A 26,637-nucleotide genomic window follows, 5' to 3' on the forward strand; every position below is an offset into this window, starting at 1 on the left:
AGTAGTTTAATTTTGCTTTTGTTCCCTTGCCTGAGGAGACATATCTAGAAGATTTTTCTGTGCCTGATGTCAAAGAAATTACTGCCTATGTTTTCTTCTAGGAGTCTTATGGTTTCAGGTCTCATATTAAGTCTTTAATCCATTTTGAGTTTGTTTTTGTGTCTGGTGAAAGTGGTCCAGTTTCATTCACTTGCATATAGCTCTCTAGTTTTCCCAGCACTGTATGTTGAAGATACTGTCTTTTCCCCATTGTAAGTATTCTTGTCTCTTTTGTCTTAGATTAATTGACCATATAAGTGTGGGTTTATTTCTGGACACTCTATTCTGTTCCACTGATGGATGTATCTATTTTTGTGCCTATATCGTACTGCTTTGATTACACAAAGGAAATGATTTTTAAGCAGCATTTTACTTTAGATCAGCAGGGGGAGCCAGATCCATGTTGATTAAAAACAAACACCACCCCCGCCCCCAAACAAAAAAAAAAATCCCCTTAAAAATGCCTTCCAGGGCGCCTGGGTGGCTCAGTGGGTTAAGCCGCTGCCTTTGGCTCAGGTCATGATCTCAGAGTCCTCGGATCGAGTCCCGCATCGGGCTCTCTGCTCAGCGGAGAGACTGCTTCCCTCTCTCTCTCTCTGCCTGCCTCTCCATCTACTTGTGATTTCTCTCTGTCAAATAAAAAAAAAAAAAAATGCCTTCCAGTTTTCTTTTCTTTTCTTTTCCTTTCCTTTCCTTTCTTTTCTTTTCTTTATTTGACAGACAGAGATCACAAGTAGGCAGAGAGGCAGGCAGAGAGAGAGAGAGGAGGAAACAGGCTTCCCGCAGAGCAGAGAGCCCTGGCCGATCCTAGCACCCTGGGATCATGACCTGAATTGAAGGCAGAGGCTTTAACCCAATGAGCCACCCAGGTGCCCCACCTTCCAATTTTCAAAGTATTCTATTTCCACCTTCCTTCAGTGTCCCTGAACAGTTCTTTCTTTTCTCTCTGAGACCTTAGGGCATAAAAATAAAGTTGAAACATGTCACAAGAGAAAACTTTGACTTTCTTGAGTTCTTTTGAAGGCACAAAATGTCAGTATTCCATCACCTGTTTATCTAGTGTTGCTTCCCCTGCCTGCTGGTCTGGGGGTGGAGGGGAGACAGCCAGAACCAGACTAGTGATTGGTGATGGGGCAGCAAATAAGAGAGAGCAGTTACCTTCAGGGAGGAAGAGATCTTTGAACTGGATCTTAAAGGTTAGCGTTCCTCAGCCAATTGTGGTTGGATCGGCACTCTAGACTCTGGGAATAATACCAGCAAATAACAGATGCAGGTTATTTGTAGAATTATTGATAGTAAAGGAGTATATTTGAGGGTAGGTAAGATAATTCTGGAAAAGCAATCTAAGTGGGTTTGATTTCAGCGATGTTGGATAATAGCTAACAATAATAACTAATATTCATGTTAAACAGATGTCTAATATTCCACAAATACTTATGTAGCACATACTGTTCCAAATACAGCTGTAAGCACTTTCCAAGTATTAACTAATTTAATCTTCACACAGTCTGATTATTGTCACCATTTTCAAATGAACAACCTGAGGAAAAATGAGGTTGAATAACTTGCCCGAGGTCACACAACTTGAGAGGGGGAGAGCCAGTGTTTGAGCCCTAGCAGCCTGGCTCCAGTGTCTGCTTCTGATCTAAATAATGGATCCGCATTCTCTCCTTTAATTCTGAACAGCCGCTCTCTGAAGTCACTGTGCTATCATTATGCCCATTTGCTATTTGATATCATTATGCCCTTCTATACACAGACCAAAAAATATGTTATTTCCCCTTTCTATCACACAAACTTTGTATACCATACACACTGTTCTTCATTTGCTTTTATTTATTTTTTATTTATTTATTTATTTTTTAAATTTTATTTATTTGTTAGAGAGAGAAAGAGAGAGAGCGCGAGCACAGTCAGAGTGGTAGGCAAAGGCAGAGGGAGAAGCAGGCAAGGAGCCCGATGTGGGACTTGATCCCAGGACGCTGGGATCACCACCTGAACCAAAGGCAGCCGCCCAACCAACTGAGCCACCCAGGTGTCCCTTCATTTGCTTTTTTTTTTTTTTAAAGATTTTATTTATTTATTTGACAGAGATCACAAGCAGGCAGAGAGGCAGGCAGAGAGAGAGAGGAGGAAGCAGGCTCCCTGCTGAGCAGAGAGCCCGATGCGGGACTCGATCCCAGGACCCTGAGATCATGACCTGAGCCGAAGGCAGCAGCTTAACCCACTGAGCCACCCAGGCACCCCCCTTAATTTGCTTTTAAAACCTAATGATGGGGCACCTGGCTGGCTCAGTCGGTTAAGCATCTGACTCTTGATTTCAGCTCAAGTCATGACCTCAGAGTCAGGACTGAAGCCCTGTTGAGCTCTGCGAGGGGCTCCGTGATCAATGGGGAGTCTGTTTCTCTCACTCACCCTCCCCCTCTGCCCCTCCCCCTATTCTCTCTCTCTCTCTCTCAAAAATAAATAAATAAATAAATAAATAAATAAATCTTTAAAACCTAATGATATATCTTTGGAAAGGTTGCACAGTATTTCTGTGTATGGATGTACTATATTTTGTTTAACCAGTCCATTACTATTAGGTAGTTAACAGTCTTTTGCCATTATAAACAATGAATGGCAATAAATAAAGGCTTTTATGTATATGTCATTTCCCACAGGTGTGAGCTTATCTGCAAGAAAGATTCCAAGAATGTTTTTGATGTTAAAAAATACCTGAATTTATAACTTTGATACAAGTTTTCAAATTGCTTTCTGTTGAGGAAGTATGGATACAAACACCCTCTTGCACTATGAGTGTCTGTGTTTTCCCATTTCTTCACCAACAGAGGGTGTTAAGTGAAAAATTGTTATCTCTGTGCAGGTTTAATTTCACTTCCCTCGTTATAAGTCAGGAATCATTTAACATTTCTTTCTTTGTGGACTGTTTGATTACAACCTTTGTCTATTTTTCTGTTGGGTTGTTGAGCTTTATATATACTCATATGCCAGCTCCTGGCCAAAAACCTATGTGTGATTTTCCAGGCCCAACTGTAGGCAATGGCAAAGGCTTTAACTGGGCAGTCCTCACAGGGGACAGCTGTCCCCGCTAGATTAGATGCACAGGCGGTGCCCGGCAGTCTCTGAAGGAGTTTTCACTCGGGCCTCCCTGGCCAGCTGTGCTCATAAAGTTATCTACCTGTCTAGACCAGGAGGCTTCATTTGGAAGTCTCTTTATTTAGGACTTTCCTCAGAGGTCTCTGTTGAGGCCTCCTTATTGGTGGGAGAGAAGGGAGTGAGAAATCTTGAGGACACTTTTGTCCTCTCTGAATCTCCTCTCTGAATCAGTACTCAATAATTTTCCACTCTTGACTCAGTACTTTTCCACTCCTAGCCCTTCTTTAAACCCCATCCACGTTGTGCTGATCCCCCTGTTCCACGGGAGAAAATGCGACAGGAGGGAGTTACAACTTCTTCTGCTTTCAGCCTCTTGCTTATACTGTCCCAGTAAGTCATTAAAGACTTGAGTGCTAGTCATTTTTCCTTGCCTTTTTAATCAAGTAGCTTTCTCGATCAGCTGAGCCCTTGAGTATATAAAAATATATCCACACATACACACAAGATCAAGATAGACAATGAGAAGACAAAGCTGAGTTAGGATGACCAGTCTCAGTATTAAGGGGGTTTCTAGGAAATGGGACTTAAACTAGTAATACTGAGCTTCTAGAGTTCTTTCTTGTTTTTGTTTTTGTTTTTTTTTTTAATTTTATTTACTTATTTGACAGAGATCATAAGTAGGCAGAGCAGCCGGCAAAGAGAGGAAGGGAAGCAGGCTCCCTGCTGAGCAGAGAGCCCGATACGGGGCTCGATTCCAGGACCCTGGGATCATGACCTGAGCTGAAGGCAGAGGCTTTAACCCACTGAGCCACCCAGGCACCCCACTTTCTTGGTTTTACTACTTATTTTATTTTATTTATTTATTTGAGAGAAAGGACAAGCAGGGGGAGCAGCAGTCAGAGGGAGAGGGAGAAGCAGGCTCTCTGCTGAGCAGGGAGCCAACGTGGGGCTCAATCCCAGGAACTTGGGGTCATGACCAGAGCTGAAGGCTGATGTTTAACCCAACCGAGACACCCAGGCACCCTGACTTTCTTGGTTTTATTTTTTTTTATTTTTATTTTTATTTTTATTTTTTTTTTGTCAGAGAGAGTGAGCACAGGCAGACAGAGTGGCAGGCAGAGGCAGAGGGAGAAGCAGGCTTCCTGCCGAGCAAGGAGCCCGATGCGGGACTTGATCCCAAGACGCTGGGATCATGACCTGAGCTGAAGGCAGCCGCTTAACCAACTGAGCCACCCAGGCGTCCCGACTTTCTTGGTTTTAAAACTGAATTACAACCAGAGAACACCTTCAGTGCTGGGTAAACTGAAACAATTAGTCACTCTATGTGACTTATAGTGAACACACCAACCTCTGACCTCTGCAATCCACTGGGAATGTGGAAAGGACACTCAGAAAACTTTAAGGCAGGAATAAAAAAAACCATGAGAACAATGGGGCATGGGAGCTCCAGAGGAACTGGGAGGGGGGATTGCAAAGAAAAGTTCTCAAAGCAGAATGTATCAACTAGAAAGGTAAGAGTAAGTGTGGTTTGAAAGATGGGCATAGGGACACCTGGGTGGCTCAGTTGGTTAAGTGTCTGCCTTTGACTCAGGTCATGATCCCAGGGTCCTGGGATGGAGTCATGCATGGGCTCCCTGCTCAGTGGGAAACCTGCTTCTCCTTCTGCCTGCTGCTCCCCTTGCTTGTGCTCTCTCTCTCTTTCTGGCAAATAAATAAATAAAATCTCAAAAAAAAAAAAAAAAAAGAAAGGAAGATGGGGTATACTTAGCTATATATTCTTTAATATTAGACAAGTCCATTTTATATTGACATAGGAATTCAGGATGGTTACTTCATAAAGTAACTGACTTACAGTTTAACATCTAATGAAAACCCATCATGGTGGGCAGCTTAATGGAGGTAATGTATGTACAACAGGCATGGTGTCTGGTACCCCATGGGCACTCAGACCCTACTCTTCCTGACTTAATTTCTTTCTGCTCCTGAGATTAGCTCTTGAGTTAAAAAGTAGTTTCATTTCTCCAGCACAGTGCCTGGCACATAATCAATGCTCAGTTATCATTTGTTGAATGAATATTGAATATACACTTCAATTATTTTCGCGTTGATTTTAGCTTGATGCCAAGCCAGTTTCTAGGGTTTATTGTCACGGCTCCAGTTTGCACTTAAGGACAACCAGAACTTCCTCCTTTTATACTCTGAATTTGGTCAGATGTTGTAAGCTGTATTCATCACTTAATCTTTTTTTTTAAAGATCTTATTTATTTATTTGAAAGAGAGAGACAGAGATAGTGAGAGAGACCATGAGCGGGAAGGAGAAGGAGCAGCAGACTTCTTTGAGCAGGGAGCCTGCTGTGGGTCTGAATCCCAGGACCCTGGGATTATGACCTGAGCCAAAGGTAGATGCTTAACTGACTGAGTCACCCAGGCACCCCATTCATCACTTAATCTTCAAGGGAAAAATATATTAAATTCCCTTGGGCTATGTGATTTTATCATTTCCTGATATCGTAATATGCACAGTTACATTGCAGAGCTCAGCCAAAGCTAACAGGTTTCCTTTGCTATCCTAAAGGAGAGCATTTCCATGAAATCTTTCATAGGTTAAAACAGCACAAAGGAAGAAGCAATTACAGTTAATTTATATGGAGACATTTTTGAGCATTCCCAGACCCCTTAACCTCTCTTAAGCTTTTCTGATATATTAGGGTACATCTTACTAATAGATACACAAAATAAATTGAGATAGAGGACAGACACTCACAGACACAGTTCAGAGCTATGGCAACTTGATATGGAGAATGCTAAGTGTACTTCCCAGAGAAGGAGCCTGGTGATGCCACTCTCACTATTGGGGGGTGTGCTGCCTCTGTAAGGGCTCACTGCAAAACAAATGCTGAACACTATTTTTGCTTTTCACCCTTTTTTCATAAAAGTAAAAATCCTGTTTGGATTTCTTTCAGTTAGTGAAACAGGTGCTAATGTAGATCTTTATTTAAAGTAAAGTGTCCTAATGTGAATTTTTGAAAAGCAGGGATACCTGTATTAAACTCCACATGAGAGTAGCAGTAGAGCATGGATTAAAATTATATGAGAGACTCTTAACTCTTAGGAAACAAACTGAGGGTTGCTGGAGGGGAGGTGAGTGGGGGGATGGGGTAACTGGGTGATGGGCATTAAGGAGAGCATGTGATGGGATGAGCACTGGGTGTTAACATGCAACTGATACATTATTGAACACTACATCTGAAACTAATGGTGTACTATAAGTTGGCTAATTGAATTTAAATGAAAAAAAATCACATGCAGTTTGAATTCCAACTACTTTGGTTAACTTAAGAAAACTTTCTAATTGTGAAATACACTTAATGTGAAATTTATCATCTTAATCATTTTAAGTGTATAGCTCAGTAGCATTAAGTACATTCAACATTACTTACATTAAGTGAGCTAACATTGTTATGCAAACAATCTCTAGAACTCTTTTTACCTGGCAAAACTGAAATTCTATGTCCATTCATCAACAGCTCCCAATCCTTCTGCCGTCTCCCATCCCCTGGCAACCACCCTTCTAATTTCTGTCTCCAGGAATTTGATCACTCTAGGTACTCTCTTAGAAGTAGAGTTATACAGTGTTTATCTTTTTGTGACTGGCTTATTTTACTTAGTATAATGTACTTAAGATTCATCCATATTGTAGTATATGTTAGAGTTTCTTTCCTTTTTTTTTTTTTTTTTTTTTTTTTTAAGCAGAGTCTCCTATTGATGGACACTTGGGTTGCTTCCGCCATTGGCTATTGTGAATAATGCTACTATGAATATGAGTATACAAATTCCTTTGATACTGTGTTCTTCAGTTCTTTGGGCTACATATCCAGAAGTGGAATCACTGGATCGTAAGGTAATTCCACTTTAAATTTTTTTGAGGTACCACAATACTGTTTTCCTTAGAGGTGGGGCCATTTTACATTCCTACCAACAGTACACAAAGTTTCCAACTTCTCCTCATCAAAACTTGTTATTTTCTGGTCTTGTTTTTGTTTATTTTATAGTAGCCATCATACTGCATTGTGATTTTGTGGTTGATTTCTTTTTTCTGTAAAGTTAGGTGTTTATTCGTTTTTTTTTTTTTTTTTTTTTTTTTTTTTTTTTTTTTTTTTGGTGTGTGGTTAATTAAAAAAAAAAAATCAAAGTAAAACTTTTTTTATAATGGCTGCATGAGGGGTGCCTGGGTGGCTCAGTGGGTTAAGCCACTGCCTTGGGCTCAGGTCATGATCTCAGAGTTCTGGGATTGAACCCTGCATCGGGCTCTTTGCTCCGAGGGGAGCCTGCTTCCCCCCACTCCCTCTGCCTGCCTCTCTGCCTACTTGTGATCTCTCTCTCTGTCAAATAAATAAATAAAATATTAAAAGAAAAGAAAAGAAAATGGCTGCATGAGATTAAAAAGTCAAATAATGCATTTCTAAAAGGGTTACGAGGCCCTCATCCCCATCCCATCCCTCACTGCCCGCCAATCCTTCTCTCCAGAGAACAGATTTTTTTCAACTCTTTTTAGTTGTTCTTCTGGTCCTTGAGACCATAGTCCTAATTAATATGCTAGTATTGTTATTTTTTATTATTGTCTCAGTCTTTATAATTTTGTAGTCAGCGGCAGGCACAGATTTAGCATTGTTAAACCATTCTTTTCTTCCATGGTTCCCATTCTCCCAATATAATTATGTAAAGATATTTAGTTAATTCAATATGACTAAGTATAATTTACTACCAAGTATATATTGTACATATATCATGTTTCCTTCTATTTTTTGCCTTTTCCAGATTTAATAATTGCCTCTTATTAAATTTCCTCAATTTTCTATATATCTATTGCTAATTCTCCCCATATATCCAACATCTTCTTCTTATAGGCTTTTATAGTGTTCAGCATATCACATGATTCATGATCTCCATGTCTTCCTAGAGATGCTTCACCTGGAGAGCTGTCTTCACATACCTCCAGTCTAGATATGTTGTTTTCTAAGCCTGCTATATAGTTGTTGTCCAGGGACTTCCCTTCCAATGCCCTCTGGGAGTTGGAATTCCATTAACTTAAAAAAATTCTAAGCAAACCAAAATTTCACATGAAAACATGCCTGACAGTAATTAGCTTTGGGTGCATCCTACTTGATTTCTTTGGATGGTGAGTTCTGGCCTCCATTTCTTTAGTGTGATGCTCATTCCTTCACAACACAGCTTTTTTTTTTTTTTTTTTTTTTAAATTTTTTATTTTTTATAAACATATATTTTTTATATACATATATTTTTATCCCCAGGTCTGTGAATCACCAGGTTTACACACTTCACAGCACTCACCAAATCACATACCCTCCCCAAAGTCCATAATCCCACCCCCTTCTCCCCAACCCCCTCCCCCCGGCAACCCTCAGTTTGTTTTGTGAGATTAAGAGTCATTTATGGTTTGTCTCCCTCCCAATCCCATCTTGTTTCATTTATTCTTCTACCCACTTAAGCCTCCATGTTGCATCACCACTTCCTCATATCAGGGAGATCATATGATAGTTGTCTTTCTCTGCTTGACTTATTTCGCTAAGCATGATACGCTCTAGTTCCATCCACGTTGTTGCAAATGGCAAGATTTCATTTCTTTTGATGGCTGCATAGTATTCCATTGACAACACAGCTTTTTGAGGGTGCTACTGCAAAGGGCTCTCACAGTTACATAAGGGTAATAAGAATGGATGAAGAAGCAGCTAGAGGAAAATATACAGTGTGCTCATTATCAAAAAGTTGGAAAAAAATAACAAAAATGTGGAAACAAGGTGGGACAGTAATCCCAACCCTCTCACATTCTCACAATAAAAGATAACCCTGTTAATATCTAGGTCTATTTCCTTCTCATCTTTTTCTTCAGCCTGGATTATTTTTTTGTTGTTGTTATGACCATATTGTATATCCAGTTTTATGTCCTGCATTTTTAATAGCAGTGTATGTAAGTGCTTTTCTAGGGGCTTATAAATTATTCAGAAATATCATTTTTTAAAAAAAATGGCTACATAATAGCCCATCCAGTTGAAGTGCCATAATTAATAGATCTTCTATTGTCACATCTTTAGGTTGTTACCAATTTTCAACCATTATAAATAATGTTTTGGTATATATTTTGTCAGTAAGTCTTTGCATATTTGGGATTCTCTCATTTAGATAGATTTTTACTAAGTCAAAGGATATAAACATTTTTAAAGCTAAAATATTTTTTCTTGATTATTTTTCTTTGAGGATGTATATTCAGAGAGTGAAACTCTTACACCTAAATAATCATGATCCATTTCATTGTCTTTACTGGCTACATTGAATGCAGCTAGGACTAGTGGATTAGATTTTTAGCCATCTAGATTTAATTATGTACAGTTCAGGACCAAGAGAAAGATAAAAAAAAAGTCTTAGAAGATGCCCAGACAAAATGGTTTAGAAATGCTACAGTTTATCAGTCCTCATAGGTCAGAAGTGCTCTGTCCTCTGGCATATCATATCTCTCTTTCCTCCCTCCTTCTCTTTTCCTTCCCTTCCCTTTTCTTCTTTCCATTCTTCCTTGTACAACACATTATTATGGCAGCACATCGTGGAAATTCTAATAGCCATATGACCTGGAAGATATGCTAAAATGTTATTAAGCAGAATACTGTTTATGTTGTACACTTAAAACTAATATGATGGGTTTTTTTAAAGGAATATTTTCTTAAAGTTTTTTTTTTGTTTTTTGTTTTTTGTTTTTTTGTATTTATTTGACAGAGAGAGACACAGCAAGAGAGGGAACACAAGCAGGGGGAGTTGGAGAGGGAGAAGTAGGCTTCCTGCTGAGCAGGGAGCCAGTGTGGGGCTCAATCCCAGGACCCTGGGATCATGACCTGAGCTGAAAGCAGCCGCTTAATGACTGAGCCACCCAGGCACCCCAAAACTAATACATTGTCATATATCAATTATATCTTAGTAAAAGGTAAGAAAAAAAGAATCCTGATTCCATCATTTCTGTGAATCTTAAACTTTTCACCTTTCAGGCTCCAACAAACAGCTGGACCCCTCCTCATGTTATAAAATTTCTCTCCCAGTTAAACCCCACAAGGCAAACAGTGCATCTTTTTAACAGTAAGCCTTCTGAAAGTGGCAACTACTGTTTATTCATCTTTGTTCTTCCAACATGGAACATCTTTATTTTCCCAACAGTGTGTGCACTTAATGACTGTAGTATCATACAACAGGATGAAATCTAAAAGACTCTTTTAAGACAGGATTTGTTTTTATATTCTGGACCAGCACAAACAACTCACCTGATCTAGGAAATCTGTCTCTTTATGGAGATAGATATCTACTGAGCACTATATCCAAGTACCATGCTAGACTCTTTATAAACATTATCTCATTTAATTCTTATAATAATAACCCTATACTACTAGGTATTGCTAGTATCCCCAGTTTACAGTTGAGATAACTGAGGTATATGAGGTGGAATTACTTGCCTGAAAACACACAATAAAGAGGAACAGATGGAATTCAAGAAAGTAAAAGCCTGGGGTGCCCAGGTGGCTCAGTCAGTTAAGCTTGCTCTCTCTCTCTCATAAATAAATAAATAAATAAATAAATCTTTTTAAAAAAGAATATGTAATCCATTCACATGGCTAAAATAATTGTTTTAAATTAACCAACAGAGTTTCCTTTCTGTCTGGTCTGTTCCATTCCCACACTCTCCTGATAGGTATCTACTATTGTTAATTTTTTGTGTATCTTTCCAGAGATATTCTTTGTATATGAAATGTAAGAAAGTGAAAATATTCTCATGTTTCATTTTTAAACTTAAGAGGAATGGATAAACACCGATTTGCATCTTGCTTTTCCGCTAATACTTCTAGGAGATCCTTTTGTGTGGGTGGCTCAGTCAGTTAAATGTCTGACTTTGGCTCATTGTGGGGCTCCCTGCTCAGCAGGAAGTCTGCTTCTCCTTTTCCCACTGTCCCTCTGCCCACTGGTGCTCTCTCTCTCTCCCTCAAATAAATAAAATCTTTTAAAAAAGAGTGTCCTTATTCTCAGGGCAGCTTTGTGGGCACTGTATTTAATGATGCATATTTTATCAGTTTTCAATCTTTCCTTACAACAAAAATCATCCAATAAATACCTTTGTACATGTGTCATTTCACATATCACACATCTTCTCACACATTTCTCCCCTTTAGAATAAGTTTCCCAAAATGAAACTATTGTATCAAGAGGTGCGTTCAGCCCTTCCACACAATCACGCTGAGCTTGTACCCCCACCTGGAATCGGGTCACAACCTCAGCTGCGCCTGCCGCCTGCCACTGCCTCTGGACAATGGACCCCTGCAAAGTGAGCGAGCTTCGGGCTTTCGTGAAAATGTGTAAGCAGGATCTGAGCGTTCTGCACACCAAGGAAATACGTTTCCTGCAGGAGTGGGTGGAGAACATGGGGGGTAAGATACCACCTGCCACTCATACAACTAAATCAGAAGACAGAATCAAGGAATAAAAACCAGATAGTAAGAAGGCAGAGGAAAACATAAAGATGGATGAACCATCAAGTGAGGAGAGTGATCTAGAAATTGACAATGAAGGTGTGATTGAACCAGCTACCGATGCCCCTTAAGAAATGGGAGATGGGGGCGCCTGGGTGGCTCAGTGGGTTAAGCTGCTGCCTTCGGCTCAGGTCATGATCTCAGAGTCCTGAGATCGAGTCCCGCATCGGGCTCTCTGCTCAGCAGGGAGCCTGCTTCCCTCTCTCTCTGCCTGCCTCTCCATCTACTTGTGATTTCTCTCTGTCAAATAAATAAATAAAATCTTTAAAAAAAAAAAAAACAAAAAAAAAAAAAAGAAATGGGAGATGAAAATGTAGAGATAACCGAGGAAATGATGGATCAGGCAAATGATAAAAAAGTGGCTGCCATTGATGCCCTAAATGATGGTGAACTACAGAAAGCCATTGACTTGTTCACAGATGCCATCAAACTAAATCCTCGCTTGGCCATTCTGTATGCCAAGAGAGCCAGTGTCTTCATCAAATTACAGAAGCCAAATGCTGCCATTCGAGACTGTGACAGAGCTATTGAAATAAATCCTGATTCAGCTCAGCCTTATAAGTGGCGCGGGAAAGCACATAGACTTCCGGGCCATTGAGAAGAAGGAGCACATGATCTTGCCCTTGCTTGTAAACTGGATTATGATGAAGATGCTAGCGCAATGCTGAAAGAAGTTCAACCAAGGGCCCAGAAAATTGCTGAACATCGGAGAAAATATGAGCGAAAACCTGAAGAGCGAGAGATCAAAGAAAGAATAGAAAGGGTTAAGAAGGCTCGGGAAGAACATGAGAGAGCCCAGAGGAAGGAAGAAGCCAGACGACAATCAGGAGCTCAGTATAGCTCTTTCCCAGGTGGCTTTCCTGGGGGAATGCCTGGTAATTTTCCTGGAGGGATGCCTGGAATGGCAGGAATGCCTGGGCTCAATGAAATTCTTAGTGATCCGGAAGTTCTTGCAGCCATGCAGGATCCAGAAGTTATGGTGGCCTTCCAGGATGTGGCCCAGAACCCAGCGAATATGTCAAAATATCAGAGCAACCCAAAGGTTATGAATCTCATCAGTAAATTGTCAGCCAAATTTGGAGGTCAAGCATAATGCCCTTCTAACAAATAAAGCCCTTGCTGAAGGAAAAGCAACTTCGATCACCTAATGGATGTTGCAATAATACAAACCAGTGTACCTCCGACCTTCTCATGAAGAAAGCTGGGGTGCTGTGAAGAGAATCCCTACCCCTCTGCTCCCCATGCAACTGAAACATTCTACAATGGTTTGCCATTAGGGTATTCATTCAGATAATATTTTCCTACTAGGAACTACAAACTTTAAACACTTTTTAAACCTTAAAAATATTTAAAGACATATTAAAAGGGCGTGTTAGTCCCTACATTTTTCTTTACTAATCATTTCAGTTTTTTTCCTTTGGATTAACTGGGCAAGGAAGATATTTCAGTGTGGAAGATTCATTGCTCAGTTATAATGAGTGAAATAAAGGTTTATTAGTGGGAGGCAAAAAATACATTAAAATAGATGAAGTTTGAGTTAGAGATACAGTTTCTGAGGCATTTTGACTTGTCTTTTTAAATGCTTTATTTTTTGAACACAGTTTATTTTGATAGAACCCATGGGACCACCAGTATTACAGTCGGACCTGGGTAGGGACCGGAAGTGCTTGGCAGGGCAGCAACAACCTTACTCCTTTTATACAGTGTGTACCCTTGTGCAGATGCATTTAAATCTTACACTGTGGTGAAGGGATGATTTTTATAATGCTGCAGTAGATTTGGATTACTTAGCTGTGTTCTTGTCTGATATAGAAAATAAATGTTTTGCATTATTTCCACATAGGGGAAATTTTTTTTTTTTAAATATTTCTGTGTTTAGAGTGACCTTTCCTGGTCAGAAAATACCCATCTCTTTGTGTGTTTTCTGCTTATTTTCATGTCCCCCCTTCTCCCCTCCCAGTACTCTTTGGGCTAAAGATAGTCTTTTTTCACTGGCATCATCACTATTATCATCATTCACAGCATAATTGTGCAAGTATATGTAATGCTGGGTTTACTATGTAATACATATAGTGATTATGTAAGGTAATACCCATAACAGTTGTAGTTTCTTACTTGGCCAAGCGATTGCATATCTAAATGTTAGGTTTCTGCTTTGGTGAGATCTTAACCATCTCAGAAGATGTTGGAAGGAGGGACTCCCTTTGATATTCAGTCTTCTGAGGAAATACCTGTTGCAGTTGGAGTTTATCTGACATTATTCATCTTCGTAATTTGGAGAGTATGAGGTTTGAATTCATTGATGTACATAGAGGGGAACCAAATTTCTTGATCCAATATGAATTATAAAATTGATGAGATCCATGGTTCTTCATTGTGGGGTTGATGGCATTATGAGTCATTGTGTTCTTATTCAGCTCTTGAATACTGCACCATATTCCCCACCTCTACTTTTTTCCTTTCCTCTCCTCCAAGGATAAAGAAATGATGGATTTTCTGTTGTACATTCAAATCTTAACATTAATTAAGACTAAGTCTAGGCACTGTACTAGAAATTGCTAGGTTTCTACCTTTCCAATTTAAAGTGCTGGTGTTCAAAAACAGTTTTCAAGGGATGAGACCCTCTATACTTTGCTTATTTGAAGAATCAGTGGCAGGAGCAGTGAAGAAAATTCCATGGAATAATTTCTGAAATAGCACATTTCTGAAGTCATAAGTAAGTTGATTCATGTTCTAACCCTTTACTGTACACAAGCAAATAGAAATGCATCTGTTATATAAGTGAGAAAAGGCTGTATGCTAACTGAGCATGCTTTTTAAATCCTTTAAAAATACTCAGCATATAAACTTGCGTTTGAGCTTGTCAGTGGTTTTTTTGTTGGTAATTTGTGTTCTCTCTCGAATTTTCTAATGTGTGCTGTGAACAACCCAAGAAGACCAGTTCCTTTTGGGTTCCTTATTTGATTTACTTTTTACTTAATTATTTATTACTTAAGTACATTCTAACATTGCAGATATTACCGTAAGTGGGTAAAAGTAAAATTGGTCTTCAGGAAAAAAAAAAAAGAGGTGCGTTCATTTGTAATTTTGAGAGATAATGCCAAACCGTCCTCCGCTAGGGTTATAGAAATTGCCAGTCTTATCAGTTGAGTTGAGAAAGTACCTGCTGGCCTACAGCCTTACCAACAGTGTTTTCAAATCCTCCGTCTTTTGCTAATCAGATGATGGAAGATAACATTTCAGTGGGTCTAATTTGTATGTCTATTATTATGAATCAGGAAGAGGTTTTTTTTTTTTTAAGATTTTTATTTATTTATTTGACAGACAGAGATCACAAGTAGTCAGAGAGGCAGGCAGAGAGAGAGGAGGAAGCAGGCTCCCTGCTGAGCAGACAGCCTAACTCAGGGCTCGATCCCAGGACCCTGGGATCATGACCTGAGCCAAAGGCAGAGGCTTTAACCCACTGAACCACCCAGGGGCCCCGAGTTTTTTTTTTTTTTTTTTAAGATTTTATTTATTTATTTGACAGAGAGAGAGATCACAAGCAGGCAGAGAGGCAGGCAGAGAGAGAGGGAGGATGCAGACTCCCCGCTGGGCAGAGAGCCCGATGCGGGGCTCGATCCCAGGACCCTGAGATCATGACCTGAGCCGAAGGCAGTGGCTTAACCCACTGAGCCACCCAGGCGCCCCAGGAAGAGGTTTTTTTTTTTTTTTTTTTTTTTAAAGATTTTATCTATTTATTTGACAGAGAGAAGCACAAGCAGACAGAGGGAGAGGGAGAAGCAGGCTCCCCACTGAGAAGAGAGCTTGCCATGGGGTTCTCTGGGATCCCAGGACCCCAGGGTCATGACCTAAGCTCAAGGCAGATGCTTAACTGACTGAGCCACCCAGGCCCCCAGGAATTATTTTTTAATGGGCTTTTTTAAAGAGAAGTTTTAAGTTCACAGCAAAATTGAGAAGATACAGAGAGTTTCTCTATACTCCCTGACCCCATACATGCACATTCTACTACACTATCAAATCTTGCACCAGAGAGATACATTTATTATCATTGAAGAAGCTTCACTGATACTTCATTATCACCCAAAGTTCATAGTTTACATGAGTGTTCACTTTTGGTGTTGTACATTCTTTGGGTTTGGACAAATTTACAATGACACATTTCTACCATTATAGTATCATACAGAGTAGTTTCACTACCCTAAAAATTCTCTGTGCTCTGCCAGTTCATCCCTCCTACTCCCCTATTCTGTAACAGCCATTGCTCTTTTTACTCTTTCCATAGTTTTGTCTTTTCCAGAATGTCATACAATTGGAATCATACTGTATGTGGCCTTTGCAAACTGGCTTCTTTCACTTAGTGATAGGCATTTAAGGTTCCTCCATCCCTTTTTCATGGCTTGATAGTTCCTTTCTTTTTAGTGCTGAATAATATTCCATCATTTAGATGTACCACATTTACTTATCCACTCACCTTACTGAAGGACATCTTGATTCTGTCCAAGTTTTGGCAATTATGAATAAGGCCAATATGTGAAGGCTGCTGTGTGAAGGTTTTTGTACAAACATAAATGTTCAACTCATTTTGCTAAATACCAAGGAGTACAATTGTTAGTATGGTAAGAGTATGTTTAACTTTGTGAGAAACTGCCAAACTGTCTTCCAAAAAGTAGCTTAACATTTTGCATTCCCACTATAATAAATGAGAGTTCCTATTTATCTACATCCTTGTCAGCATTTGGTGTTATCTCTTTTAGATCTTGGCCTTCTAATGTGTAGTGGAATTTCACTGATGGAATTTGCAACTCCCTAATGAAAATATGATGTTGAGAATCTTTTCATATGTTTATTTGCCATCTGTATATCTCCTTCAGTGAATTGTCTATCAGATCTTTTGCTCATTTTTAAATTGTGTTTTCTTATTGTTGGGTGTTTAGGGTTCTTTATATATTGTAGGTAACAATCCTGTATCAGATATGTCTTTTACAAGTATATTCTCCCAGTCTCTGGTTGTTTCCACATTCTCCTGAAAGATGAGTCTTTTTTTTTTTTTTTTAAATGAGGAAGAACCATTATAGTGTCATCGTTCTTTTATGGGTCTTTTCTATGAATTGTCTGTTCAAATCTCTTGATGGGCTGAATTTTATTTTATTTTATTTTTTGATCGGCTGAATTTTAAACTCATTTGGTTGCTAGACTTGAGCAGAAATTACCCTGTCCTAGAGCCATCCATGTCTCTATTCACAAATCCCTTCAAACTGACATTTCAGATCAACCCATTTTGTATTTATGCCGTTGGAAAGCTAATTCTGTATGAAATGAAATTTAGTGGTAAAACTCACAACTGCAAATTTCTCATTTTTAAGCCAATAATGTTTGCTGGCAATAACTTCTTACCTTTCACTATCACTTAAATAATAGAGAACAAACTTCTGACCTTTGTTATGCTGGACCAGTGTTATGCTGGAGTTAACTGTTCAACTTTCAGGAGTTCTGTAAGCCAGTTGTTAATGCCATTATTAAGAATTAACTTACATAAACTTATAGGACTTCATATTTTGTATCCCAGTAAGTTCAAGCCCTCTTTTTCCTTTTTGTTGGAAAAACACAAGATAATATTTGAGATAATTTTAAAGTAAAAAAAGAATGGATGAATGAAAAGGAACCACTGCAGATTTTAAACTCCATCCTTATTTAGCTATTATACTCTTGGATATTTCTTTCTTTCTTTTCCTCTCTGCCAGTATTTGTCCACATGCATAGTATTATTTATATATTCACTCTTACAGTATGCTCTTTTTATGTAGTTTAATATCACAAATCTTTTTTTTTAAAAGATTATTTATTTATCTATTAGAGAGAGAGAGAGCACAAGAGCGGGAAGAGTCAGAGGGAGAACTAGACTCCCTGCTGAGCAGGGAGCCTGATGTGGGACTCAATCCAGGAACTCCGGAATCATGACCTGAGCCAAAGGCAGTCACTTAACCAACTGAGGAGCTCCAGCATAAATCTTTTCTTTGTGTTAAATAGATTTACAATGACTTAAAAGCATGCATGGCATTTGTGCGATGTGTCATGGTACAGCATCTAAGAGGGCCCCAATGATTTCCTGCCTCCTACTAGTCATGTCCTTATGCAGTCCCCTCCCCTTGAGTAAGGCTGCTCTTTTTTTTAAAAGTGATGGTTTTAAAATTTTTATTTATTTAAATATTTATTTATTTGACAGAGAGAGAGAGAGAGAGACAGTGAGAGCTGGAATACAAGCAGGGGGAGTGGGAGAGGGAGAAGCAGGCTTCTTGCTGAGCAGGGAGCCAGATGGGGGGGCTCAATGTGGGGCTCTATGTGGGGCTCTATCTCAGGACCCTGGGATCATGACTGGGGTTGAAGGCAGACGCTCAATGACTGAGCCACCCAGGCGCTCCGAGCAGGGCTGCTCTTATTGACTGACTTCTAAGTGTCGGAGGTGGAAAATTTTTCCTCCACTCTTAGGCTTGGTAATCAGGGGCCTATGAAATAAACTGACAAGAGATTAACAGGAGAAAAGACAAATGTTTAATTCCCATAATATGCAGGACCACAGAGTAATGGGACTGAAAGGGTCAGTTAGAATTTGGGGCCTATATATCATTTTGATAGGGAAAGGGAAGATGGAGAAAGGGCACTTACAGGAAAACAAATGACTTTTAGGGAAGATAAATGGGTCCTTAGGAAAACAGGTGGGTCATAGAATAGTTTTGTGACAATGTCTGTTTAGGTGATCTCTTGTCCTGGTGCTGACATCTGACTCTGCTGTTAAGGGTCAAACTTCCCTGATTCAGAAACTCCTTGGGAGATGATTTCTGACAGCTGAGTTCTTTGAGGAGGCTCTTTTAGGCAGGTAATAGGAGTTTGGGGGTGGGAAATGGGGAGCCTCTTCATCTGTTCATGTTTAAACACCTTAAGCTCAAAGTAATTTTTATGGTTGATCCCTTCATATGGAATAGAATATGGAAGAAATGATGATGTCATATCTGGAAATAGGTTATAAAACGACTGTGGTTTTCACGATGTGTTCTTTCTTTCTCCCTTTCTTGGCTTGCTCACTTCTAGAAGCAGCTATCTACCATGTAATAAAGCAGCCGTGTGAGAGGCTCTGGTGAGTCAGTGTAGAAGCAGATCTTCTGGGGCTTGTCAACAGCCACATGAGATAGCCTGGAAGTAGATATTGCTCAGCCAAGCCCTGAGAAGACTACAGCCTCATGACCCTGACCCAGAACCACCTAGCAGAGCTCCTTGCAGATGCCTGGTTCACAGAACTTGTAACATAATAAATATCTGCTGTTTTAGTTACTAAGTTTTGGGATAATTTGTTATGAAGCCATGGAGTACTGATACAGGAGCTAAGGATTTTATCCAACTAGTTGATTAATAAGGGAATTGGTAAGACATTAAGACCAAATGAGAATTTTGAGAATAGATAAAGAGAGAGAGGCAATGAAAAACAATGAAATAAATTTGTTAAGAGATGCAAATCTGACTAATATCTATGGAATAATAAATTGTAATGTTTTAAGTTATCTTTTTTACAAACTGGAAATTAGTTATATTTCCATCAGACAAAATTCACATATATTTCTGCAGACAAGAATCTTTTGTATGACCATTAGTTTTCTACAATGTAACTTTCCAAAGAACTATAAAGTAGCCTAATTAGAAGAAAGATAGTCAAGGGGCACATCCCTGTAGAATCAAATTACCCCAATTTGTTTACTAGACAAGGCTAGCATTCTACTGAAAGGACACCAGTAATCTCTTTTGCCTATTTTCAAATTTTGGCCAATTTTTCTAGATACTTGTTTATGCTAAGACTTTATAATTACAATGTTTAATGGCTGTATACCATTCTAGCAATTTGAAACATCCTAATTTCTAATATTTTTTATTTTAAAAATTTAAAATTTTTATCTTTTTGGAGAGAAAATGTTTTTAAATTTATTCATTTGAGAGAGACAGAGTGATTATGAGCAGGAAGGGTAGAGGGAGAGGGAGAAACAGGCTCCCCGCTGAGCAGAGAGCCCAATGCAGGGCTCAATCCCAGGATGCTGCGATCATGACCTGAGCTGAAGGTAAATACTTGACCCACTGAGTCAATCAGGTGCTCCTAATATTTTTTATTATTGAAGTTTAGGTTGTTTCCATTTTTTCTTATTTATTATATTAAATGGCATTTTAGTATTATTTTGCGTAAATATCTTAGTGTTGTAAGTAATGATTATATGAATTTTTCTTTAAGGTAAATCCCAGGGGTTAGATCAAAGTTTAAGGACAAGTGTGCTCTCCAGTGCCCTCGGGAGACTGGTTCTCACTCTGCCTTTCCAGTCTGGTATCCCTGTTTCTTTACATTCACTAGGCTGCCCACCAGATTGTTCCCCTCACCCTTCTGCTGCTAATAGTCCTGTGACCTCTACCTGGAATATTCTCCCTCCTCTTATATAGGTCAGAGTTTCATAGATGGCTTTCAGGAGATTCACAAGCCTCTGAAAGAGAAATGTAAAATTTTGTCATATATATATATGCTTTGTGAGAGAAAGCCAGGGATTCGGTCAGCTTCTCAGAAGAGGTATGTGTATGCTGAGCTCTAGGTTGAGAAGAGTTTTCTTATGCCTTCAAGATTTACCAATCTTTCCCTCTTGGGAAAATATGCATATATTTTTAAAAGATTATTTATTTATATATTTATTTGAGAGAGAGAGAGAGAGATAGCAAGATAGAACACTATTCAGGGAGAGATGTAAGGGGAGAGGGGCACAAGGAAAAACAGCCCTCCCATCCAGTCAGGAGCCTCAGGTGGGGCTTGATCCCATGACCTGGACCAAAGGTAGACACTTAACCAACTGAGCCACCCATGCACCCTGAAAATATACATATTCTTTTTTTTTTGAAAATATACACATTACTGATCTAGATTTGTACTAATACTCCTAAATTGTTAACTAATGGCTTTAAGGGGATTATTTTGTTTCTTCAACTTTTAGGACTTTTAAATGGTGGGCAGAAAGAATAAAAGGACAAAAATGAACACATTAGAGATAATATAGAGGAGGCATTTAGGATGATGTGTCATTGGTTTGGAACTCAAAAAATGGTAGCTACTATTGGTTCTTGCTAAAATGCTTATTAGGGGCGCTGGGTGGCTCAGTGGGTTGGACCTCTGCCTTCGGCTCGGGTCATGATCTCGGTCCTGGGATCGAGCCCTGCATTGGGCTCTGCTCAGCGGGGGCCTGCTTCTCCCTCTCTCTCTCTGCCTGACTCTCTGTCTACTTGTGATCTCTATGTCAAATAAGCAAATAAAAAAAATAAAATGATATGTTTCTTAGGTGAGAGGCAATGTAACAGGGGCTCTAGATGCCAACTGAGGTTTGAATCCTGGCTTTGGTACTATGCTGCATGACCTTGGAAATGTTGCTCAGATTCTCTATGCCTCATTCTCCTTAGCTCTAAAATGAGGATAACAGGGGTGCCTGGGTGGCTCAGTGGGTTAAAGCCTCTGCCTTTGCTCAGGTCAAGATCCCAGGGTCCTGGGATCAAGCCCCACATCGGGCTCTCTGCTCAGCGGGGAGCCTGCTTCCTCCTCTCTCTCTGACTGCTTCTCTGCCTACTTGTGATCTCTGTCAAATAAATAAGTAAAATCTTAAAAAAAAAGTTCCATATGCTTAAAAAATAAATAAAATGAGGATAATAATAATACCAAATTCATGCAACTGTTAAGATAATTACCTAAGATAATGTTTGTAAAATGTTCTGAATGGCATCTGGCACATAATAAATGCTTGAAAAAGGTCACTATTATTCCAGATGGAAGCACTTTTATATGTTTTCTAACATTTGGAAAGATCTATGAGGATTTTTTTTCATTCTTATAGTTGAAAATTTCTAAACATACACAAAAATAGAATAGTAAAATGAATCCCTAGGTACCCAGGAACCCAGCTTCAGTAATTATCAACACATGGCCAGTCTTGTTTCAATACCTATCCACTTTCCCCCACACTTGGATTATTTTGAAGCAAATACCAGCCATAACATCATTTCATTCAGTATGTATCTCTAAAAGATAAGAACTCTTTGAAGAGTTTATTAACCTCTTTTAATAGGTAGACTAATTGAGGCTCAGCGAGGTTAAGTAACATTCCCAAAGTGACCCAGCAGGTATTAACCAAAATTCAAATATAAGATTGACTTCTTTTACTTGGCCATTTGCTGAATAATACAAATATCCATGACCTGAAGGTTAGGCATCAAAACTCTAAATTTAAATAAATAATCTTAGATTTTAAAATTTAGAAGGAAAAATCAGAACAGAATAAAAGCGTAGGTATTCAACACTGAGAAGGAATAGAGCACTGATTAAGTTCCTTTAGATTTATTTTTTCTTTGGTTGAAAGGATTCATCTTCATCTTTGAAGTCATCAAGCATGAAGTGTGAAAGTAGGGCACCAATTGTTCAGACTGTGCATGGTGAATAACTGAGCTAATGTTTCTTTTCCAGCTTCCAGCACTAAAACAAATACCCCTGCACCTGTTTGCAGTTCGTCACATTTTCAAAAGGAAATACTATTTTCCTTGCGATATGATTACTTAAGAGGAAGAGTGTGCAGCTGGAAGGCACATGTAGGGAATTAAAATTCTAGCTCACCATCACACCATGGTGCACCGGCACCATGACAGCTTTCAACAAATATTAATTGATGATGATGGAAATCATCATAATGATGTGGTTGACATAAACCATAGAAACCACACGAAGGAGCAGGTAAACAAGTCAGTTATATGTCTGTAAACAGCAGCTTTGGAGTTTGCCTGAAGAAAAGGCTGAAGAGGTGGTGTACACACAGCAGCACCTAAAATCACAGGCTTTGGAGCCAGCAAGAATTCTGATCCCCTACTGCCAAATGCGTGACCTTGAACACATTACTTGACATCTCCAAGCCTCAGTTTCTGCATTTGTAAAATGGGGATAATAGGACCTATTGCATAGTGTTGTTACAAGGTTTAACTGAGATCATGTGACTGAGTTACAATGATTAAAATTATTTGGGATTTACAGGGAAATGTCCCCCAAGCTTGAGCAAATAAGGAAAATTAAGACTGCTTTTCTGAAGCAGAGAAAGGAAACTAAGTGTTCTCAGACTGGCAATAATGTATCTAGAAAAAGACTGGATCATTGATAAGAGAATAAATATCCCAGCTTCACCTGGTAGCCTAGAGAGGCTCTAGCAGCCAGGTTAAGTTTGTTAACAGAGAGAAATGAACAGGCTAGTATCTAAGTCCAGTGATAGTGATGGATAACTGAATTAGCATTTGGATCCTGTGCATTTGGCGTAGCCCAAGTCTGTCTTGCAGGCCCTGGTCACTGTGAGGTCTTTCATAGGAAAGGACAGATCAAGCCAGACTGACTTTATGCATACAAATCACTTAGAGGTCTTACTAAAATGCAGATTCGGATTTGTTAGGTCTAAGATAGGGCCTGAAAGGCTCCCAGGTGATGCTGACTGTGCTGGCCCCCAGACCACACTTGGAGTAACAAAACTACAGGCAACACACCACCCTTCCACTTACACCTCTACTTTCAACAGGAATTAATATTTATCATCCTCTCCTTCTTTTGGGGGTGACAACTTTCTAGCTCAGAACCTAATGCTTGCTATCCAGGATCTCCATATCTAAGGACTGGAACAAGCCTTGGACTTCTTCCTTTGTTTTGTTCCTTTATACCTAGATGGAGGGCAGGATGGGACATTAATGGGTCCCAAATGGGGATGGGGGCAGGAGATGGGACAAACCTCCTCTCTAGTCTAGGTATCCTGTCTGAGGTAGACTGAAGCTGAGAGAGAGGGAAAAGTGTTCTTGGTCACAGGTCCCGGGGAAGCTCAAGGCAAAGCAGGGAAAGCTGAAGCAAAACAGGTTGACTAAGTGGGAAGAGATGGCAAGAGGGTGGTGAAGAGATGGTGGTAGGTGACTGCTTGGGAGCCAGGAGACCTCAGCATACTGGCAGAGCGTGAACTGGTGGCTAGCATGACAGTATCATTACTCCTGCGCCAGGTAAGTCTAAATTTGAACCTAAGGCCACTTTCAAGCCATATTCAGACTTGAGTTTGCTGAAATAAGGAACAGGCAATATGGAGATTTTAGGGTATCTTATTTCTAAAAATGTTGATTTGCTCATCTGAAAACAAATAAGATTAATGGATTATGTAAAACTTAATTAGAAGCAAGATTAAAACTTATCTATAATCTTTATATGAATGGTATTATGTAAAAATAAAGTGCAACATGTCAGAAGAAAATTAACCACCACTATGTTAATTATAAAAACCTTGTCCCTGTGTTTTTTCTCTGATAAGGAAAATCTTGTTATAATTCTAAAGTCTGAATGAAGGCATTTATTTTTTTATTTTTAAAGATTTTATTTTATTTATTTGACAGACAGAGATCACAAGCAGGCAGAGAGGCAGGCAGAGAGAGGAGGAAGCAGGCTCCCCGCCGAGCAGAGAGCCCGATGCAGAGCTCGATCCTAGGACCCTGGGATCATGACCCGAGCCGAAGGCAGAGGCCTTAACCCACGGAGCCACCCAGGCACCCCCTGAATGAAGGCATTTTAATATTCCTTTTTTCCTGCATGTTAAATGTCTTATTGAACTTAAAATTAGAAAATTTTTGTCTTTCAGAAAGTTCTACTTAGCTTTTTTTTTTTTTTAAAGATTTTTTTTTTAAATTTATTTGACAGAGAGAGAGAGAGAGAGTTCACAAGTAGGCAGAGAGGCAGGCAGAGAGAGAGGAGGAAGCAGGTTCCCCACCGGGCAGAGAGCCCAATGCGGGGCTTGATGCTGGGCTCGATCCCAGGACCCTGGGATCATGACCTGAGCAGAGGCTTTAACCCACTGAGCCACCCAGGTGCCCCAGTTCTACTTAGCTTTTAAACAGTGTTTAAAACTGTTCAAAATTTAATTATTATGACCAACAACATAAGATAAAAGCTTGTAGTCCCTCAAAGTAAATCACAATAAATGAAAGGGCTTTATTTCCTTCAAAAGGAACTGTCTAAATAAAGGAAGAAAATTGTATATTAAGCTGAGCATAACATTGTTTGCTGCTACAGAAAAAAACCAATAGGCACACAATGGCTTGGGGTCTAGCAAACAACAGAGCATGCAATTCTTAATCACATAGTCTTGACTTTGATCTCAGCTAGATTTCTGACCTTGGGAAGCCACTTTATTGCTCTTAGCCTCATTCCTCCTCTGTAAAATGAAGAATTAGACTAGCTGGTATTCAGTCCTAATGTTCCACTGATTTAGTAGAAGCCCACTTTTGACTGTGAGAGCATCAAAAAGTATTTGTCATTCCCATAGCACTGAATGTCTTAGTAAGTGGAGACCCAGAGAGGTGAAAAAGTGTTACAGGGGCAGAGTTTGGTGAAACTTCAAGTTGTGTGACTTCTAGCTAGGGACCCTTTCTACAATATTATGCCTCTTGAAATTCTTTCCACAGCCGAATGTTCCTGCTATCAGAAAGAAAATGCATTGAAATAAACCACAGAAGACATTGGTTTAACACAATTTCCTCTGTGGAAAGTGTTAGTTTTCTGGGTGGCTTAATACAAGTTACAAGTTATAACCGACTAATTATGAGTATAAATTTTGTTAGATAACCACATGAAAGCAGATCAAATTCTTTTATATAGCCAGAATGGATAGTTTCAAGATCACACAGTACTGGTTCTCTTGGTCTGTGAGTGACCTGAGGTAGACATGTCTGGTTCATCTGTGCGGTTAGCAAGGCAGACACTCTGCATCTAGGAGATTCTCCCGGTGGTGCAGGGCTCTAGGGCAAAGGAGTGGACCTGCAGCATTAGGAAGAGGAGATCTGAAAGGGAAGATACACTTAGGAGAACCAAGCAATCTATGGAAAGAGATCTTACAGTGGAATTCAAACAAGAGTTTGTCTGTCCTCAGCACAGGCACATGAGAAGGGATGGTAGATGCCCTTATCAACACACAGTGAGCTTGGGGATGTGGAGTGGGGTAATGGAAAAGAACAGTAAACCACATCCTTTTTTTTTTGTAGGTATACCCTGTCCCTCCCCACTCTTCTTCCTTTGAGAAAGTTTTAACATTACTATATACTTAGTGTACCTGGACATAGTACTTGAAAATGGAAAACTAGATGGTGAAATCATTCACATATCTTTATGTAATATTTATTTAACACTGAAAATGTGCCAGGCACTGTTAAAAGTACTTTCCAAATAAATATTAAGTCATTTAATCCACACAACTCTAAGAGGAGGGTGTGATTTTACATCTTACAGATGAGGAAACTGAGGCACAGAGAGGAACAGTAACTTGTCCAAGGTCATTCAGTTAGGAAGTGGCAGAGCCCAGGAGGTCTTCTCCTGAACCCACACTTTGCTTTCTCCTTAGGAAAGGACCACAAAGCAAGTGGTGAGAGGGTCATTTGTCCTTTTGGTTGTTTGACTTTTTTTTTTTTTTTTAAAGATTTTATTTATTTATTTGGCAGACAGAGATCGTAAGTAGGCAGAGAAGCAGGCAGAGAGAGGTGAAGGTGGGGGAAGCAGGTTCCTGCTGAGCAGAGAGCCCGATTCGGGGCTTGATCCCAGGACCTTGGGATCATGACCTGAGCCGAAGGCAGAGGCTTTAACCAACTGAGCCACCCAGGCGCCCCTCACTGTTACTCTTATGGGACAGGCTGGGTGTGGGTAAGGGGGTGAGTCAAGGTATCTTAGTTTGGGGAATTGGACCCTGATATATCAAAGAAGGTATTTCCAGAGTTTGGCCATCTCAGTCCTTCCCTATTGCAAGAGATATTTTGGCTCTGTTTGAACCTGCAGCTCGGTGGGTTTGTTCTACCACCAGTC

The 26,637-nt window shown here is 39.6% G+C and overlaps 1 protein-coding gene and 1 pseudogene across 1 annotated transcript in view; one reads left to right on the top strand and one right to left on the bottom strand.

Moving 5' to 3' along the window:
* The window catches only part of PIK3C2A (phosphatidylinositol-4-phosphate 3-kinase catalytic subunit type 2 alpha), a 171,189-nt gene that overhangs the window by 124,359 nt on the left and 20,193 nt on the right, over positions 1-26,637 (bottom strand). The window lies entirely within an intron of this gene.
* LOC131809942 (hsc70-interacting protein-like) lies at positions 12,019-12,848 on the top strand (annotated as a pseudogene).

This window comes from Mustela lutreola, chromosome 1 (genome assembly GCF_030435805.1).
Source record: "Mustela lutreola isolate mMusLut2 chromosome 1, mMusLut2.pri, whole genome shotgun sequence".
Lineage (NCBI taxonomy): Eukaryota > Metazoa > Chordata > Mammalia > Carnivora > Mustelidae > Mustela > Mustela lutreola.